This window comes from Cryptomeria japonica, chromosome 11 (genome assembly GCF_030272615.1).
Source record: "Cryptomeria japonica chromosome 11, Sugi_1.0, whole genome shotgun sequence".
NCBI lineage: Eukaryota > Viridiplantae > Streptophyta > Pinopsida > Cupressales > Cupressaceae > Cryptomeria > Cryptomeria japonica.
This window is the reverse complement of record NC_081415.1, coordinates 567071165-567091123: the sequence shown is the minus strand read 5'-3', so window position 1 is coordinate 567091123 and position 19959 is coordinate 567071165.

Here is a 19959-nt window from a genome sequence, read left to right as displayed (position 1 = left end):
GATGACTTCTATGCAACAAAGGTCTTAATAGAGAAGCAATATCTCCCATTCAACTATGCATATGCTTACAGGGGTATGAACATGATTGAAATAAAGCCTTTAAATTAGGAAGATAATCAAGATCAATTACCAATAGGATCATGTTATATTTGCAATAGGGAGTGAAGGAGAGAAAGGGATAGATAAGGATGGAAAGGAGAGATAGAGGGGGAAAGAGAGAGAGGGGGGAAGAGAGAGAGGGGGGTTAAGGAGATAGATATAAGGGATGGAGGTAGAGAAGAAGCTAGAGATAAGATGGAGATAGAAGTGGACATGGAGGTGGAGAAGGATATAGCTATGTAGAGAAGGAGGGGAAGAGATAAGGAGAGGGGCGACAACTAGATAGATAGAGATGGAAGAGATAATTATAAATAGAGGGAGAGAGGGGGGGACAATGTGAGAGAGATAGAAAGATCAAGATAGAGATAGGAAGTGACACAGAGAGAGCTAAAGAGATGTACTAGTAGAGAGAGATGGAGAGATACCAAGATAGAGATAGAGGGAGAGATGGAAGAAAAAATATAAAAAGAATAAGATAGAAAGGCAAAGAGATATAGGTGTAGAGATGTAGGAATAAGGAGAGGGTTTGGGGATATATATGTAAAAGAGAGGGAGATATGTGTATAGATAAAGGGTGAGAGAGAAAGATAGAGGCAGAGATGAAGATAAAGGGAAAGACTAACAAGGTCAGAGAGAAGAGGGGAGAGGAAGAGATATAGATAAAGGGTGATATAAAGAGATAAAGAGGGATATGGAAAGAGATTGAGAGATAGGGAGAGTGATAGAGAGATAGGGAGATAGAGAAAGCCACAAATAGAGATGAAGAAATACAAAGGGAGCAATGAAGAAAAATAGATATTGAGAGAGGTAGAGAAATAGAGAGCCCAAGAGGTAGAGGGGGAAAGAGAGACTAATAGTAAAAGTGACATGTTTATGAATCCATATTATGCATGCATGTCTACCAATGTAGTTGTGATATATGTCATAACCTTTTCTAGATCTCTCATTTTCGTACAAACAAGAAGAAAGTAAGAAAAAGTTGTAGAGATTCACTTTATATATGTCAAATGCATTTGCTTAAAAGTTTATAAATAATTTTCAACAAATCCATTTTGTGCAGTTTTTGCAATCATAGCAAGCCATGAGACGAAGATACAAACTAGGTTCTTATTTGAAACTTCTGACCAACTATGTCATGATGTTAGACATCTTGCTAGCCAAACATTTTTTTTTTATGACTCTTTTGTACATTCTCCCAAATTCCAAGCATGTATGATTCTTGAGTATATAGGAGAACAAATTAGAGAACTAGTGAAGAACATTAACCCATAATTGAATCCACAAGTGTTTAAGGAACTACAAGATGAAGTAGATAAGGAAATGAAAGAGATGATCCCTGAAAAGGGAAGAAGATTATTGTAAGAAGAAGAGGTCCTAATCCTAACTAGATGGGATATTAGCTCAGCCATAAGTTTTGACAACTTAAGGAGCAATTAGAACATGAAAGTTAAATTGAGTGTTGGAGCTCGAGATAAGATCCCTATTCTTAAAACGACCAAATACACTTTAGCTCAATCTATTTATAAGAAAATAATGATATTTCCTGATAGCATACACACTAATTAAACTCAACCCCTTCCATGTTGATAACATCTTATAATTAATTGCAATATACAATATGCTAATTAGGCTCAAGTACTTCGGTATTAATTACCATTTCGAAGCAAGAAGATAAATCTTTATGTATCAGATGGGGCCATTTCACCTACTACCATTAGCAAACAACCACACAACTCATGCCTAATGGCCATTTCACTTTTGATGCGGGCGTTTTTGAAATAATGAGATCATTTCTGGAACTCAATAACCCAGAATCCATTAACAAAACAAATTGACTTCACACCTCCTACAAATCCTGTTTCTTTTGCAAAGTCTTTGAACTCCTCCTCTGTACGCTCTTTTCCAAATGGGTTGAATGCCAACATGAAAAGTTTGCCTTGCATAGGAGGAAGTCTCTACAGCCACTAGAAAAATGGAATCCACTGCAAGAACTATGGATAGTCTCTGCCTTTAGCTGATCTGGGTTTTCCAACAATATTGCATAATCATAGACATAATTTCCAGTCTTCTATTTGATTCTGAGCTTTTCTTATGTTTTGGTTCAAATTTCAGAATCCATTATCAATAAGCAGAAAGAAAAAGAATGAAAAAGTGTCAAAAATGAAACTATAGACCATAAAATTTGATTTCAAAAATAAAAAATTACCACAATCGAATCTCAGACAATATAAAGAAAAGATGAACCAAAAATGTATGATTCATAGAATATTTCCTACAAAATTGCATCTGAAGAGAATTATAAAGCACAATCACTGGGATAGCTAAGCATACTTTTTTCCACAAAAGAACAAGTTCAATAAACATAATAAAAAAAAAAAATAGTTGGCAAAAATATTAATGAGCTATTTAAACAAGTAGATTGACTATCTAGGTAATGAAAAGATGTCTCATACATTCATAAAAATAGCCTGACTAGGTGGTATGTTGTTGAACATACCTCCCCCGATATGTGTAACCCCTGAAACAAAAAAAATCATCACAAAAGGGATTTTACTACGGAAAAACATTCCAACCAATATCCTAGATTAAAAGATGTCATATATCTTTTCACTATTTATCTAATAAATCATTAACTGCCTACAGGGGTCCCTAGATCTCTAGAAACCAAGGGTTTTGGGCCTAAATTCAGTAGTCAACTAATATTCCATTGGAGAACACTCACCTAGAAACTAAGGAGCAGCTTCCACAACATGAGGCTGATCAAAATTCACTCCCCTTATACGGGGTACTTGGAAACTATAAGATTGAGATTAGACCCAACTCCACCTCCTACATCCAACAGCTCATCCAAATCCTTAAAAATCTCATATGTCTCCAGGATCCTCCCCATCATAAGTGTAGAGTTATCATCCATAGCCCTATTAAAAACCCTATTGAATCTTTGGTCTTTGGCAGGGTACTCAAATGCATTCACCCCATGTGACTTGGTGAAAGGTTGGCTCCCTTCAACAACAACATCCTTAAGATAATGCCAAGTGTCTATGAACACCTTGTCCTGGTTCATCAAGGTCAGTGGTGCCAAGGACAGGCCATCCTTGTTCTGCACATGGTATTTGCAGAGAGGATTCAGACCATAGATCCTCTCAGGCTTTCTATTCTTATTTATTATAGAACAATTGAGGAGGGAATGACTTGCTACAACTCTGAGAATCTTATCTAGAGTAATTGTTGCATTTGGGTTTGTTTATTATTTGTCAATAAAAGGCAAAGCCATAATAATATATTTATTTTAAAGAGAACATACATCAAGAAACCAAAAATTTCTAAAATGGCCTAGTAGGGCCTAAACACTATGAAAATAAAGCTATGTCCATGAGTATACATAGAAAGAGAAAACCACATCCAAAACCTTAAAATTCCCCAAACTCAGAGCAGGATTTGAGTGCTAATTACAATTCATTTATCTTCTTCATAATATCTATTAAAGGTTTCTTAAAATTTATAAGTCTAATGCTACGATAAAGTTTCTTTGTAAGTTTAAAATTAACAAAGAAATCAAAAAGACCCAACTATGTGCTCTATAGCGGCCTAAAAAAAGAACATACCAATTGAAAACCTATATGTTTATTCCTCTTTTCGAGGCATTGGCAGAGGCATTGGGGAACGACCTCTTCTGAGACCCCTTCGTGGAGAACGACCCCTTCCTCGACCAGAAGAACGACTGGTACCTGGGCCACCACCTTGCCTACTTTGCTCCACTTGGGGACCCCCTGCTTCTATTTTGGGAGGTAGAACACCATTGAGTCTAGCAAAGTATAGGAATTCTTCTTCCCTACCTATGTCCTCTAGATTGTCCCCCAGAAACCTCCATTTTAAAAACCTGAAGGCCATGGTAGAAAAGGATTTATACTTTTGTAAGTCCTTTCCCATTAGGTCTAGCAGAAAAGGATAGAATTTAATCAACTCTCCTGAGATATTGAAGAAGATTCTCTCACTTGGACATAGAGCGCCAGAATCATGTCGCACTTTGTTTAGGACTTCTTGAAATTCAAGCAAGATGTCACCTGGGAAGAGTCATTTGGTGAGGTTCCAGACTTCTTGTTTATCAAGCTTGACGTCCATCAAGGAGGTAAAAAACTAGTACAAAATGTTTGTATTGTCTCAAGGGTATTCATATTTGTTGATATGCCTACTACGAAGAATGAGCTTAACGGCTAGGATGATTGTTGGCTCAGGAATGAAGAGGACCCTCTTCAATCTCTGGTCTATGACCTGTCTAAAAGAAACTTGGTGGGTTGAGGAAGAGAGAGAGATGGGGGTATCCGTTCCAAAGCATGAGATTGGTGTTGGTAAGACACTCATTATAAACCGGAAGGACGCATCCCTAGACATCGCTTAGAAACCTGTAGTAGCTTTAGATTCTCTGAAGATGGTTGTAGAGAGAATCCAATTGATAGTCTTGTGGAGGAAGCCAAATAAAATCTAATAAACGCTGTCTTCAACATGCATCTAATACAAAATGCCTTGCAATAAATTCGCCTGCAAAGGTGGCAACAGATATCTGTCTAGCATCATGCCAAATCTTGAGACTAAAAAATTGTGCACTTTCCAACAGATAGCGCATGCGTCGTATTTGCAATGACGACGGACCATAGGCTATCTTTTCGAGATGAAAGTGGGAAAAATCACTTTTAGAAAGGCCAAAATAAGATGACATCATAGTTGACGTGAGAATTTCACTTTTGATAAGCTAGCGAAAAAGTTTGTATTTGAAAAGATAGTCGTTTAGACCAAGCTGGTGGTATTGTTTTATGCCTGACATATGAAAATAAGAATCCACTACTGAGAAATGTTGATATACTATCTGTAGCTTTAACCATGATTAATGATGTCCTTCTCCCACCAATTTAAAGAAAGGTCTTCTGCTGCAGTTTTTGACAGAGATTATTCTTTTTTGTTAGCCTCTTTGTAGACATGTTTAGCCTCATATTGCTCTAATTTGATCAAAATATCAGTTATGCTCTCCAAAATCGCGTGTAGCCGGCATTTTAGGGTTCTTCTCATTTTAATTGCATTGATTGCTATCTCTGAGTCTCCCTCTATTATGAGGTTTCTCATCCCATGCTTGTGGCAATCAAGTAAGCCTAGGAGCAAAGCTTTGTATTCTGTTATATTGTTAGTATCTAGTGGCAGTGGCATGGCCATCTTTCCAATTACTATTCCTATATGATCTCTAACCACATATCCTATACCTGAAGCACTTGGGTTTACTTTGGAGGCTCCATCAAATTTTATCTTGAACCAACCCTATTTAGGGGGAGATCATATAGCATCCTTTCTTGCATGAGGGTTTCTCCCAAAGGAAGGAGGAATTTTGATCCATTGCCATTTTTTTCTTATACTATCATCCCAAATAGAATTTTTTTCATTAGAATCTGTTGAGAAGCCTAGTTTGCAATTTACTGACTTGACAATTGATGTTTCAATTGAGGATAAAACTGATTCAAATATTCTTGCTTTGTCATCAAAAAGACTTCAATTCCTTTCTTTCCAAATTTCCCAAACAAGGCAAGAAGGAGAGATTTCCAAAATATGACTTAAAGTGCTTTCCTTAGAAGGAAGTGGCTAGCGTTGAAAAAGAGTGACTATATCATTAGGGAGGGTTATTTTACACCCAATTTTTCTAGAAAACCTTCACCAACATTTTGAGGCAAATGGGCAGTTTAAAAGAAGATTGTCTACTATTTCTCCTTGAGCTTTGCACAAAATGCATCTTGAGGGCCCTTCATGGTCCATTATAGTGAATCTTTCTGCTGTGAGGATCATCTTTTTGAAAGCCAAGCATTGAAAGATTCCTGCTTTTGGGATAATCTTGCTGCTTTAAAATAATTTTAGTATAATATCTTATTCCTCTTGATTCCCAAAGTTTGCTAGAACCCTATAGCCATCTATAGCATTATATTGTCTTATTTTTTAACAAGCCCATATAAGAGAATCTTTCCCTCTTCTGGGATTAATATTTCTTTCTCTAATGAGCTCTGATAGCTGGTTAATTTCAACAGTAGGAATAGGTAATCCCTCCAATTGCTTCCAGCTCCATCCTTGCATTCTAGTAGCCCTGTCCAAAACCAAATAGTCACTAACTAGAGATCCCCAATACTTCGCTATTGGAAAATTGAGAGAGTTATCAATGCTTGGATATCCTCCCCATGAGTATTCCCAGAAAAGGGCAGAGGATCCATCGTGGATATCCCAAGTCAAAGTGTTTGCAATTATTTTTTTGTATGTGACAATGAAATTCGAGGTCCTAGATCCCTCTGGATTAGAATTCGATCTTAGAAGATTTGGAGGAACCCCTCTATAAGGTATTTTGTTGCCATTATACTTACCCATATTACTTTAGGGTCTTTAATGAACTTCCAAACTAGTTTAGCTCCCGAGGCTTTGTTCTGCAAGTGAAGATTTTTATTCCTAGAGCCCCATGCAATTAGAGAAATTTTATGTTTTTCTTCAATGTTTTGCTAGAAGAAGTTTCTCATATTTTCAATGATGAAGGAATTTGCACCAGCAGTGAGGGATAAAAAGGATAAAAGGTAGATGGGTAGAGAAGAAATAACTTCTCGGAGCATTACCATCCTACCAACCCATGAGCACCATTTCCCTTTCTAGGAAGGAATATCCTGATCCAAATCTAACTTCAGAGGATCCCAAAGTTTTGAGTTCCTCAATCCTCTGTCAATTGGGATCCCCAAGTGAATACAGGGAAGAATGCCTCTTTTATAATTCTAAATTATTTTGGATCTTAACCTCTATGGGGGTAGGGGTGGAGAATAATTTTATTTTTTATTTTTCTTTGTTCATAATTTGGCCTAAGGCCTTCCCAAAGGATTCCAGGAGCATTTTCACCTAAATTGCTTCCTTGATCTTTTCTACACTCAACAAGAGGTTATCATTTGAAAATTTTGATGCCAGTCAATGAAACATATAATGAGGATGTTGTATGTCCTATGACATTCTCTTGTCGAACACGTGTCAAAATTCCAACGTCCACCCAGGAAACATCCAATGAGGATGTTGTATGCCCGATGACATTCTCTCGTCAAATGAGAGGTCATGGTCTCCGTTGAAAGAGTCCCAAGTGTTGTCGTAATACTGATGACCACCCAAGAAACATTCAATGAGGATTTTGTATGACCGATGACATTCTCTCACCGGATGAGCGGTCATGGCCCTCATCGGAAGAGTCTTGGGTGCCATGCGAATTTCGACGATAGTCAAAGAAACATCCGATGAGGATGTTGTATGTCTTATGGTATTCTCTCATCGGAAGGGTGTTGGAATTCCGACATGCACCTAAGAAACATTCGATGAGGATGTTGTATTCCCGATGGAATTCTCTCACCGGATGAGTGGTCATGGCTGCTGTCGGAAGTGTCCTGGGTGCCATCAAAATTCTCAAGCTAGTCAAGGAAACACCTGACAAGGATGTTGTATGTCGTATGGAATTCTCTTGTCGGATGGGTGTCCGAATTCTGATGTCCACCCAAGAAATATCTGACGAGGATGTTGTATGCCTACCATACACTTTATAATTTAATTGTTTGTATTTTTCCATATCTGGGTGATATTTTTGTTGTGCTTGCAGATCCTAGCAATGTAGAAGGTGTTGACTATTACCTACTATGATGCACAAAACCAAAATATAAATTGTCAGAATTAGTGGAAGATGTTGATGGAGAACAATATCCCACTAGATCCATCATTGTTGAAGGTACTTATTATCAACAAGTTAGGATAGATAACAATGGTGTTACATTTACTGAATACATGCCTAGCCAAAAAGTTTTGCATTATAGTCATTTGGTTTTAGCAACAAGATTACATTTTGAAACTTTACAAAAAAGAGTTTGTACCTCCCAAAAGTGGTTGTTGCCTATCAAAGATCATGAAAGGATATTACAGATAGTTAAAGATAGAGAGGATCCATATAATTTTTTTTTAATAGATTAATAGCTGTAGAGGGGTAGGACCCTTGTACTAATCACAATTGAGAAATACATACCTGGCTCAGAAAGAGCCGTAGAGGGAAAGAACCAGGAAGAAAACCCCCTAACATTGCTCCAATAGTGAACAAAAAGGCCAGCCAAGCTGGCAAAGATCCTAACAAGATAGAAAAAAGAGACAACCAGAGGATAAAAAAATATCAATTGAAACCAAAAGCCTACAATTATCTAAACAATGTAATAAGATGGGATATGGAAAACCAAAGAGGATCATAGCACGAGCCGAGGAGGTCAATGCATTCAGGATTATTCATTGCTTGAATCTGGGTCCTCGTTACCAGGAGTAGGAGCAATGGCTGCATCCAAAATTACCAGGCAGTCATTCCCGCAAGTAGTATGAGCCAATGCTTCCACTTTTTCCCAGGGGTAGCCGACATCATTTGGAATCCACTCTTTGGTGCGACCAAGACCCCAAGAGTTTCCTTGAACTATGTAACCATCGGCCATAATGCCAATGTCTTCTCTACCTGAAAGCCCTTCCTCCTGGATAAATATACTTCTCCTGGAAGCTGTGAAGTCTAGCAGTATAGTGGGAATCTTGCAGAGGAACTCAATATTTCTGTTAATAAGAGGCGAGGAGGCCTCCAAGGCATTGAAGTCAAGAGAGTTTACAATCACCTTTTTCCGCACCTCCACACCATTACCCAAACTCAGATAATAATTTTAGGGGAAAGGCAATCTGAGATTGTCGTCGATATTATCAAAAACTAAGTCAATTTCTCCAAGAAAGCGGTTCTCGACCACCATTTGCGTGAGAAGATTCACCTTTTTTTTCTAATCCTCATATACAACACCATAGCTAAGAAGAAAGCTGGGGTGTCTGCATTGGCTTTGTATCTATGGTATGCATTAAGGGTGGTTTGAGGAAAGAACTGATTGTAGGTGCTTATCAAAGATTTAGCCTAGGAATGCCATCTGATGGTAGGTTGCCTCCAACATAATCAATGTTTCCATTGAAAAAGAACAAAGCAAGAAAGAGGAAGAGTTTGATATGAGCTCACTTAATTTGTTAGAACAAGTGAACTCGTGTATTTTTTGACCATGATATATGTCTATATATGCATATATATATATATATTTATATATATATATATATATACATACATATATATATATATACATACATACATATATATACATACATATATACATACATATATAAATACATATATATATATACATATATACATACATACATACATACATACATACATACATACATGTATGTATATATATATATATATATATATATAGATATATATATATATACATACATACATACATACATACATATATATATATATATATATCTATATATATATATATATATATATATATATCTATATATATATATATATATATATATATATATATATATATCTATGTATGTATATATATATATATATATATATATATATATATGTATACATACATGTATATATATAGATAATATGTATATACTATTTTTTTAGATTGTCATATATATGTACGTATGTACATTCCAACTCTTTTTTGGATCGCTATACATATGTACAGACATGTACATTTGAGTTATTTTTTGCAACATATATACACATGTACATTTGAGTTTATTTGTTGCAACTGCTTTGAAATCAAAATTTGCACAATTTGAGTTAATTTGTTGCATGTTGTCTTATATTCATTTGAATCACTTAGTTGAATCGAATTAATTAATTGATTTGAATTGATTTGAATAAATAATTTGATTTCATTTGCTTAAATCATTGGAGGTATTTGAATCACTTAATTGAATTGATTTAATTAATTCATTGGATTGATTTGAATCACTTAAATAATTGATTAATTCATTGTATTGGTTAATTAATCGGATTGATTAGCTCATTGCCTTAATTCGTTGGACTAATTAATTGATTTGATTAATTGATTTCAATTAGTTTTACTAACTCTTTGAATTGGTTTGAATTGATTTGAATTAATTTGATTAATTCGTTGAATTAATTTGATTAATTGATTTGAATTAGTTTGACTAATTCATTTAATTGGTTTGAATTGATTTGATTAATTGATTTGAATTAGTTTGATTAATTCATTGAATTTGTTTGAATTAATTCAATTAATTTCTTTGATTAATTAATTGAATTGATTTGATGTGATTGATTCAGTGAATTCATTTGATTAATTGATTTGAATTAATTTGATTAATTCATTTAATTGAATTGATTTAGTTTAATTTATTGATTTGAATTAATTTGATTAAATTGGTGAATTCATTTGATTAATTGATTTGAATTAATTTGATTAATTCATTTAATTGATTTGATTTGTTTTGATTAATTGATTTGATTAATTTAATAATTAAATCAACAATAAAACTAACTAAATCAAATCAATAATTAACAATTCAACTAACTAATTAATTTAATAATTCATTGGTTTGAATTGATTTGATTAATTGATTTGAATTAATTTGATTAATTTAGTGAATTCATTTGATTAATTCATTTGAATTAATTTAATTAATTCATTGAATTGAGTTGATGTGATTTGATTAATTGATTTGAATTACTTCTTGATTTAAATTGATTTGGTTAATTTAATAATTAAATCAACAACTCAACTAACTAAATCAAATAAACAATTCAATTAACTAAATCAAATCAATAATTAAAAATTGCTACTAGATTCTTTAATCTTAGAGATGGGTCCTCCTAGGTCATTTCCAACATCTATGCTCCTAATGGGAGATCAGCTAGGAAATCTCTATGGTCTTCCATTTGCCTTGCCAGATCTCTCTTCCCTAATGAAAAAAGGATCCTTCTAGGTGATTTCAATACCCCTCTTTCTAATCTGGAAAAATCTAGTGGTTTACCAATTTCTATTGATAGTAGACAAGACTTGGTTGACATGATCAACTCTTTGATCCTTTTAGATCTTGATGTTATTGGGGCTAAATTCACTTGGTCTAATAGATAGAGAGGGGAGGAAATTATTTACGTCAAGCTTGATAGGGGTCTTATTTCTTCAGATTGTCTCTGTCTGGCCTCCTGCAGACTCAATGCCTTAGCCCGTATTGGATCAGATCACTTCCCCATCTTCCTCTCAGTCTCTCCATTGTCTAGTAGAAAGGCATACCCATTAAGATTTGAGAAAATGTGGCTCATGGCCCCAAAAATTCAAGATAAAATTTTGGAGTAGTGGAATATTGATATCGAGGGAACGACTATGTTTTGTATAGCCAAGAAGCCCTCCAATGTTAAGTCTAATATCTAATGTTGGAATAAATCCACTTTTGGCAACATCTTCAAAGCTAAAAAGAAGCTCAAACTGAAACTTGTGGAGGTTCAAGAGAATATCCAAACTTACGGGTTCGATATTGATGTATCAAATAAAGAAATTGATATTTTGACCAAATTACATGATATTATCTCCAAAGATGTAGAATTTTGGAAGAAGAGATCTAGAGCCTTATGGCTCAAAAGAGGCTAAAAGATCCATCTTCTTCTTTAACACCCCTGAGAATAGGAAAGTTAAGATTGCCTCGATTATTGGTTGCAAAATTGGAACTTTCCATGATTCCTATCTGGGTCTTCCCCTTTTAAAAATTGAAACTTTTCCCAAACTCATGGGAGTTTTTGATATCTGGAATTTGAGAGACTTCAATAAAGCCCTGATGTCCAAGTAGCTATGGAGATGTCTTAAGGAGGCTAATGAATGGACTGATATATTCAAACTTAAGTACCACATTCCTGATATCCAAAACACTCTGGAAACTTATGAGCTCCTCATTGCAGTTTCTGATTTCTAGAGCAATTTCTTTGGCTCCTCCAAAATTATCTTACATGGAAACAGATGGATGGTAGGTTAGGGTAATAGAATCAGGTTTTGGGATGACTAGAGGACTAGTGATGGCCCCTTATAGTACTTTGTTTGGGCTTCACCCTACGAAGAATTATGCCTCAGAAAAATTCGCACCTGGATGGTTGATTACATTAGAAATGGAGAATGGTTGGACCTCTCTTCTGTTAATAATGATCTGAGACCTATGCAACCTTGGCTGAATTGCATGCACATCCCTTGCTCTCAAGGGGAGGATGAAGTCTTCTGGAACTTCTCCTCTTCTAGGAAGTTCAAAGTTGTTGAAGTTTATAAGTTCATCTCTAGATCCTTCTCCCCCTGTATTGGGCGGGTATTTGGAACAAACTCCTAATTCTTAAAATTAACATCTTTTTTTGGTTGTTTATGTAGGGCACGATCTCTACCATTGATAATATTTGCAGAAGAGGTATTCCTCTCTCTAATAGATGTTTTCTTTATAAAGAGGCAGAGGAAAATTATGGCCATCTATTACTACATTGCGCCTATGCCAGAGATATCTGGAATCACTTCCTTAAAATTTGGAATATTGCCTGGGTCTTCCCTGTTTCTACTCAGTAAATATGGTTTGAATGGAAATGCCCTTCTAATAATCAGGCCTTAGGTATTCTCTGGAATTTATCTCTTCCTCATATTGCTTGGGCCATCTAGAAAGAAAGAAACAATAGAGATTTCAGGGACTTGGAAACTCCTCCTTTTGTTGTGCCCGTTAGAATTCACAATTCTATCAAAGAGAACTTTCTCCACTCCTGCCGCAATAGAAAGAATGACTCCCCCATTCCTACTCTCTAGGAGGATTAGCATACTATCAATCGGTTGCAAATTGATTGGAACATTGCCAAACCAGTCCACAAAACCAAGCAGTGCAGAACAAATGTTGGACGACATCCTCCCCCTATGGGCTGGATCAAAATCAATATGGATGGGGCAGCTAAAGGAAATCCTGGGCCGGCCAGGTGTGGGGTATTGGCTAGGAATGAGACCCCTCTACTAGTTTCCATGGTGGCACAACACTTGGGCACCCAGACTAACCACTACACGGAAGCTAGTGCTTCCCAAATTGGTGTACACATGGCTAAAAGAGAGGGGTTTACTAAAGTGTGGTTGGAGTCTGACTTGCTAAACAATGTCAACTAAATGAAAGGTCTCACGAATCCTAGATGGATGATTGCCAGCCTGATTAAGGACTGCTGAAATATCATTAATGAACTGAAAAATTTCAAAAGCTCGCACATATACCTGGACAGCAATAAGGCAGCGGATCTACTAGCCAATCTGTCGATGGGATACCTGGAAACCAATTGGTGGAGTAGCACGGATGCTTTCCCCAAAAATCTGTGTCATTTGGCACGTAATAATTACTGTGCTAATCAATGATCCCTCATCATGACATGACTGAGTTGATAGGGAAATGACTTTTTCTATTTTTCCCTAATAAAAGGTCTAGAAACCTCCTCGGTGACTCGATTTCCTATCTCATTGTGTGGTCTTTTTGCTATTGTTCTGATATCCTTTGGGTGTGGCCCATTTTTTGCAACTGGTTGGCGATAGTGAGCCCCTTCTCCTATTATCTGGGGACTAGGAGCATAATGGGATGGTGGTCTCATCCCCTACCTGGACCAGCTTCATGGCCTCTCTCCTCTGATTACGAAGATCTTTGTTAACGGATGAAAAAAAGGGAGTCTCAAGGCTTATGGTGCCGATTATCATATTGATGAATATTTGGTGGCATTGGTCACTCATCTGGTTATGACTAGAAGAAGGTTTAACAGGGATAGAAAAACTGGAGAGGAGGACCTATCGAGTTTCTTTGACAAAGACAAGGTGCGCTCTAGAGTCACCAAGATGGCTGATGGCGGCTATTATAGAAAAGACCTCATGGCCCCATGGGCTAACAAGACAATGTTTATAATGAGGTATATGACCCTAGATGGTAGGTATGCAAGCATCCTCTCCTATCATTTCACTATCCTAAATCATTTTTGTCACGATAAAATTATCTCTGTTCTCTACTATCCTGCCTCATCCCTTGAGAATAGCCTGGAAAAGCACCTGGAAAACCCTAACAACCCTTTTCTTCATGATGGCCTTATTATCCTTATCATGGAACATGCCAAATCCCTTGAAATAGTGCCCTCGCTTGCTTAGATTGGCCTACAGACGGATGTCCAAGATGTCTCTGATTCAAAGATGGACCTGGATGATAGTGGGGTTCCTTTTCATGACCCTAAATACGAACCTATGGATGAAAAGGAAAATATGGTCACTCCTAAGATGCTTGGCAGCAAGAATCCCCTTAGATGGGCAGCTAGTAAATACAAAATCAATAAGTAGCTGATCTCCAAGACTGAACCCCTCATCAAAAAGAAAAAGATGGCAGTGAAGGCTCACAGCCCGAAGATTATAGACAAAAGGATTAAACTGGACATCTCTATCAATATCTAGAAAGATAATTAGGGGAAGGATGGTAGTCAGATGAATCTTGTCATGGAAGCCACCAGAAGCCAGGAGTGCTATTGGAAATGGGTCGAGTGCAAAATTGACACCCTCAAAATGGGGGTCAAAGAAATAATTGACATTTTCACTGCTTCCCCTTAATCCAACAAGCCGGAAAAACTCATGATCATGACTCAAAAACTCTCTCAGAATGTTGAGGTAATGAAATGTAACCATGGACAAAGGATTGATAAGGTGGAACAATCCATGGCTGAGATTAAGAAAACTCTGAAGAACCTGGTCGACATTAGTACATAAGCCATGAACAATAGCATTGAGGGTCTTGAAAATATTAATGACATGGTTGCTAACTATAGATCCTTCCATAGTGACCCAGTGAAAGATCTTGGAGGAGATGATGTGGCTATTGGAGACAACAAAACCACTGGACCTAGTTCCAAAATCAAGAGCAAAAGCTGCAACAAGGGTACCTCCAGATTCATCATGGAGGAGCTTGAGGAAATCAACATGATTTCCATCCAAAAGAACAAAGATGTAGTTCTCTCGCTTAAGTGAGAGCTTTTTTAATATTTTGTTTTTGTTCGGGGTTGCTCCCCTATTTTGCTGTTGTTTCTTGTTGGTTTGACAATTGGTCGACTATAGTAAAACTTTAGGTTTCGGGTTCTTGTAAAACCCATTTATCCTTATCAGAAATAATTAATAATTCAACAAGGTAAATATCAAGATTTATCATCTAAAATAACATGATCAATTCTACTTGAACTAATTATAAAAATATAACATAGACACATAGACACATGTAATAAAGAAACAAGTAATCTCATCAAACAAGTGTCAGATACATATATGTAAAAAAAGAGTACATGCATTATAAATATAATCTCATCAAATAGTGATAATGCATAAACTAAGTCGGTCGACCCTCCACTGATCCATGTCTTGAATGTTGTCCTTGCAAAATAATGTACATGCAAGAACACATTTATATAAGAACATGCAAATATTATCTAACTATAAGTATGCAAATTTTACTTCAACATAAGTACATGCAAATTTTACTTGGTCTGATCTATCATCTGCACCACCAGAGTGTGCATGGGCCATAGGTATTTGAGATGAAGAAATCAAACGTGGTCCAAGAACCTGGATCATATATAATTTAAAATTAAAATTGTGTTAACTAATAATTTTGAACTTGAAATCCACTATTTAAAATAAATTAAATAATATGACCTTACAGAAAGAAAAAAAAATGTGTACCTGACTATGACCACGTGCAGGAGCAGAAGGAGGTTGCAAATATACTAATGTCTCCAATATAATAGGATGCTATATATAATTCAAAATTTTAATTGTGTTAATAATTTTTAATTTGAAATTCACTATTTAAAATTAAATAAATAATAAGATATCAATTTTCATTTAATTTTTTTATGATTTAAAAAATGTAACCTTGGAGAGGATTCTCTCCTCTAATACACTCTATGTTTTTCAAAAAATCTAGATATATTTAATATATTTACAAATAATTAAATAGAATATGTTGACCAAAAGTGAACACAACATGACTTCTTCATCTAATTAGAGGAAGAAAATTTGATGTGCTTATTGCTTTTAATAAGGACACAAAAGAATGAGTTTCTTATGATGAAAGGTGTACAAAGAGATAGAGACACTTTGATCGACTATGAATCTAATGTAATAAATTTACAAACAATTTTTATTCAAATAATTAAATATGATCTTCCTCATTGAAGTCAATATGTTCCCAAGTTGAATCTGATTCCAAACATGGATTTTGGCCCAACAAAATATGTCCAACATCAACATTTTCTAAGTCACAGACATCAATTGGAGATCCAATCTTAGTGGAACTTTCAATCATTGCACCATCTTCAAGTAAAATATTTTCCCAACTTGAATCTAATTCAAAGGACAATTTTTCCTCCAATGCAAGCATGTCATCAACTTTTTCTAGTCCATCGACATAAATCGAAGATCCAATACTAATGGGACTTTCAGTCATTGCACCATCTTCTAGCAAAGTGTTGGCAGTATAATCCGATTCACAACAGCTCCTAGGTTCTTGTAAATCTCTAAAATGACCTCCAATTTGCTTGGTTTCTGCCTCTGCATTTGGTTGCCCTAGATTATGAGAAGTAGTATTCAAACTACTTTTCTGAATAGGCTCCTCACTCGTATTTTTTTGGGAAATAACATCATCTTCATATTTCTTGACGTAAATTTCACCTATGTATAATCCATCATCCAAGTTTGGACCCAAGTTCAACTCAGCTAGCCAATTACTTCTCTCCTGTAAAACTGGTGCAAAAGTGGAGTCAAAGCCATTTTCATTTATAACTAAATTCACTTCTGGACAACTACAATTGTTTACATCATTCCTGTATGCTAAAGTTTCAATGTCTTCATTTTCATGTGTACCTGGTTACATATAACTAAACAAGTTAATATCAATATTAAACAAAAAAAATTGACAGAGGCCACAAATAAAGTATTGTACCATGTCAAATTAAGGAACGAGAGCTTTTAGTTCTGGGTAGAGCACCACAGCATCTGGTCAGTCTTAAACCATACACACTAAGCAACATATGAAGTCTAAAGAATGTTAGTCAACTTTGAGTGTTTAACAGTTTTAAGTCTAGAAATGTATTAAGCCCAAAAAATGTCAATCAACTCTCAATGTTTAACACTTTTCAGTCTAAAAGTGTAAGCTTCATGTATATGATTTAAGCCGTTACCCAACACCCTAACAACACCTTAACAAGCTAATGGACAATGCTTAGATCTAATTTGATCCTACTGTTTGGCAACAAAATATGTAGTACCGATTGTAGATTGTTTAATACTTTTGTACCCAGTTTTATGGTGGGAAACTTTTGTATCCAATTTATCAGGAAGATGTAAACCTTTCAACAGTAATAATGGGCTCCTCTTGTTCAAGCAGAAAACATGTTAATTGCTACATAGAAGCTTTGTAAAACGACAGTGTTCTGGTTCAGGGTTTTTTAAAGCAATTGAGTACCAAGAAAAGAATCATACCCATTACAGGTCGCTGGTCCAAATAGTAAGTTTGTTGGTTCTTGGGCTTGAACGTTACAATTTTCATAAGATATCAATTTTCATTTAATTATTTTATGATTTAACAAATGTAAGCTTGGAGAGGATTCTCTCCTCTAATAATTAAATAGAATATGTTGGTCAAACGTGAACACAACATGACTTCTTCATTCTTCCTTCTCTTGGTTGGGCAATCCCATATTAAATGATCCAGCTTGCCACAACAATAACAAGTTCTCTTTCGAATTCGGTAGCTCTGTCCGTTCTGTAATATCCCTTTCTCTTTTCCTGATATATGAGCCTCCATTCCCGACTTGACCGGATTTTTAAACAAAATAATTCGCAATAATAAGAAGATAAACTTAGAGAATTGTGAACAAATATTTTGCTCCGAGCTCGGTTATTTATTTGATAATTTCTAAAATAAGGCTGTAGCAGTCGCACCCACAAGGGTAATGGACGCATCGATTGGATCTGTAAGTTAAAACGTAGTTTTCAATTTATAATTTTTTAATATAAGGTTTTACTAATTATAGTGGCCACTGTAATGGATATATTAACCTCATTTTAAATTAATCAGATATAGATACATATTAAATCTTGTTAATAAGTAGCAATCGCACTTTAGTTTGCGATGTCGAAGAGGTGTGCAAAGTCAATTAGGAAGAAAGTATATTTTTTACATATATTTCATAGTCCATGTGGTCAATTAATAGATGACTTTTATGCAACAAAGGTCTTAATGGAGAAGCAATATCTCCCATTCAACTATGCATATGCTTACACGGGTATGAACATGATTGAAATAAAGCCTTTAAATTAGGAAGATAATCAAGATCAATTAGCAATAGGATCATGTTATATTTGCAATAGGGAGTGAAGGAGAGAAAGGGATAGATAAGGATGGAAAGGAGAGATAGAGGGGAAAAGAGAGAGAGGGGGGAAGAGAGAGAGGGGAGTTAAGGAGATAGATATAAGGGATGGAGGTAGAGAAGAAGCTAGAGATAAGATGGAGATAGAGATGGACATGGAGGTGGAGAAGGATATAGCTATGTAGAGAAGGAGGGGAAGAGATAAGGAGAGGGGCGACAACTAGATAGATAGAGATGGAAGAGATAACTATAAATACAGGGAGAGAGGGGGGGACAATGTGAGAGAGATAGAAAGATCAAGATAGAGATAGGAAGTGACACAGAGAGAGGTAAAGAGATATACTAGTAGAGAGAGATGGAGAGATACCAAGATAGAGATAGAGGGAGAGATGGAAGAAAAAATATAGAAAGATTAAGATAGAAAGGCAAAGAGATATAGGTGTAGAGATGTAGGAATAAGGAGAGGGTTTCAGGATATAGATGTAAAAGAGAGGGAGATATGTGTATAGATAAAGGGTGAGAGAGAAAGATAGAGGCAGAGATGAAGATAAAGGGAGAGATTAACAAGGTCAGACAGAAGAGGGGAGAGGAAGAGATATAGATAAAGGGTGATATAAAGAGATAAAGAGGTATATGGAAAGAGATTGAGAGATGGGGAGAGTGATAGAGAGATAGGGAGATAGAGAAAGCCACAAATAGAGATGAAGAAATACAAAGGGAGCAATGAAGAAAAATAGATATTGAGAGAGGTAGAGAAATAGAGAGCCCAAGAGGTAGAGGGGGAAAGAGAGACTAATAGTAAAAGTGACATGTTTATGAATCCATATTATGCATGCATGTCTACCAATGTAGTTGTGATATATGTCATAACCTTTTCTCGATCTCTCATTTTCGTACAAACAAGAAGAAAGTAAGAAAAAGTTGTAGAGATTGACTTTATATATGTCAAATGCATTTGCTTAAAAGTTTATAAATAATTTTCAACAAATCCATTTTGTGCAGTTTTTGCAATCATAGCAAGCCATGAGACGAAGATAGAAACTAGGTTCTTATTTGAAACTTCTGACCAACTATGTCATGATGTTAGACATCTTGCTAGCCAAACATTTTTTTTTTATGACTCTTTTGTACATTCTCCCGAATTCCAAGCATGTATGATTCTTGAGTATATAGGAGAACAAATTAGAGAACTAGTGAAGAACATTAACCCATAATTGAATCCACAAGTGTTTAAGGAACTACAAGATGAAGTAGACAAGGAAATGAAAGAGATGATCCCTAAAAAGGGAAGAAGATTATTGTAAGAAGAAGAGGTCCTAATCCTAACTAGATGGGATATTAGCTCAGCCATAGGTTTTGACAACTTAAGGAGCAATTAGAACATGAAAGTTAAATTGAGTGTTGGAGCTCGAGATAAGATCCCTATTCTTAAAACGACCAAATACACTTTAGCTCAATCTATTTATAAGAAAATAATGATATTTCCTGAGAGCATACACACTAATTAAACTCAACCCCTTCCATGTTGATAATAT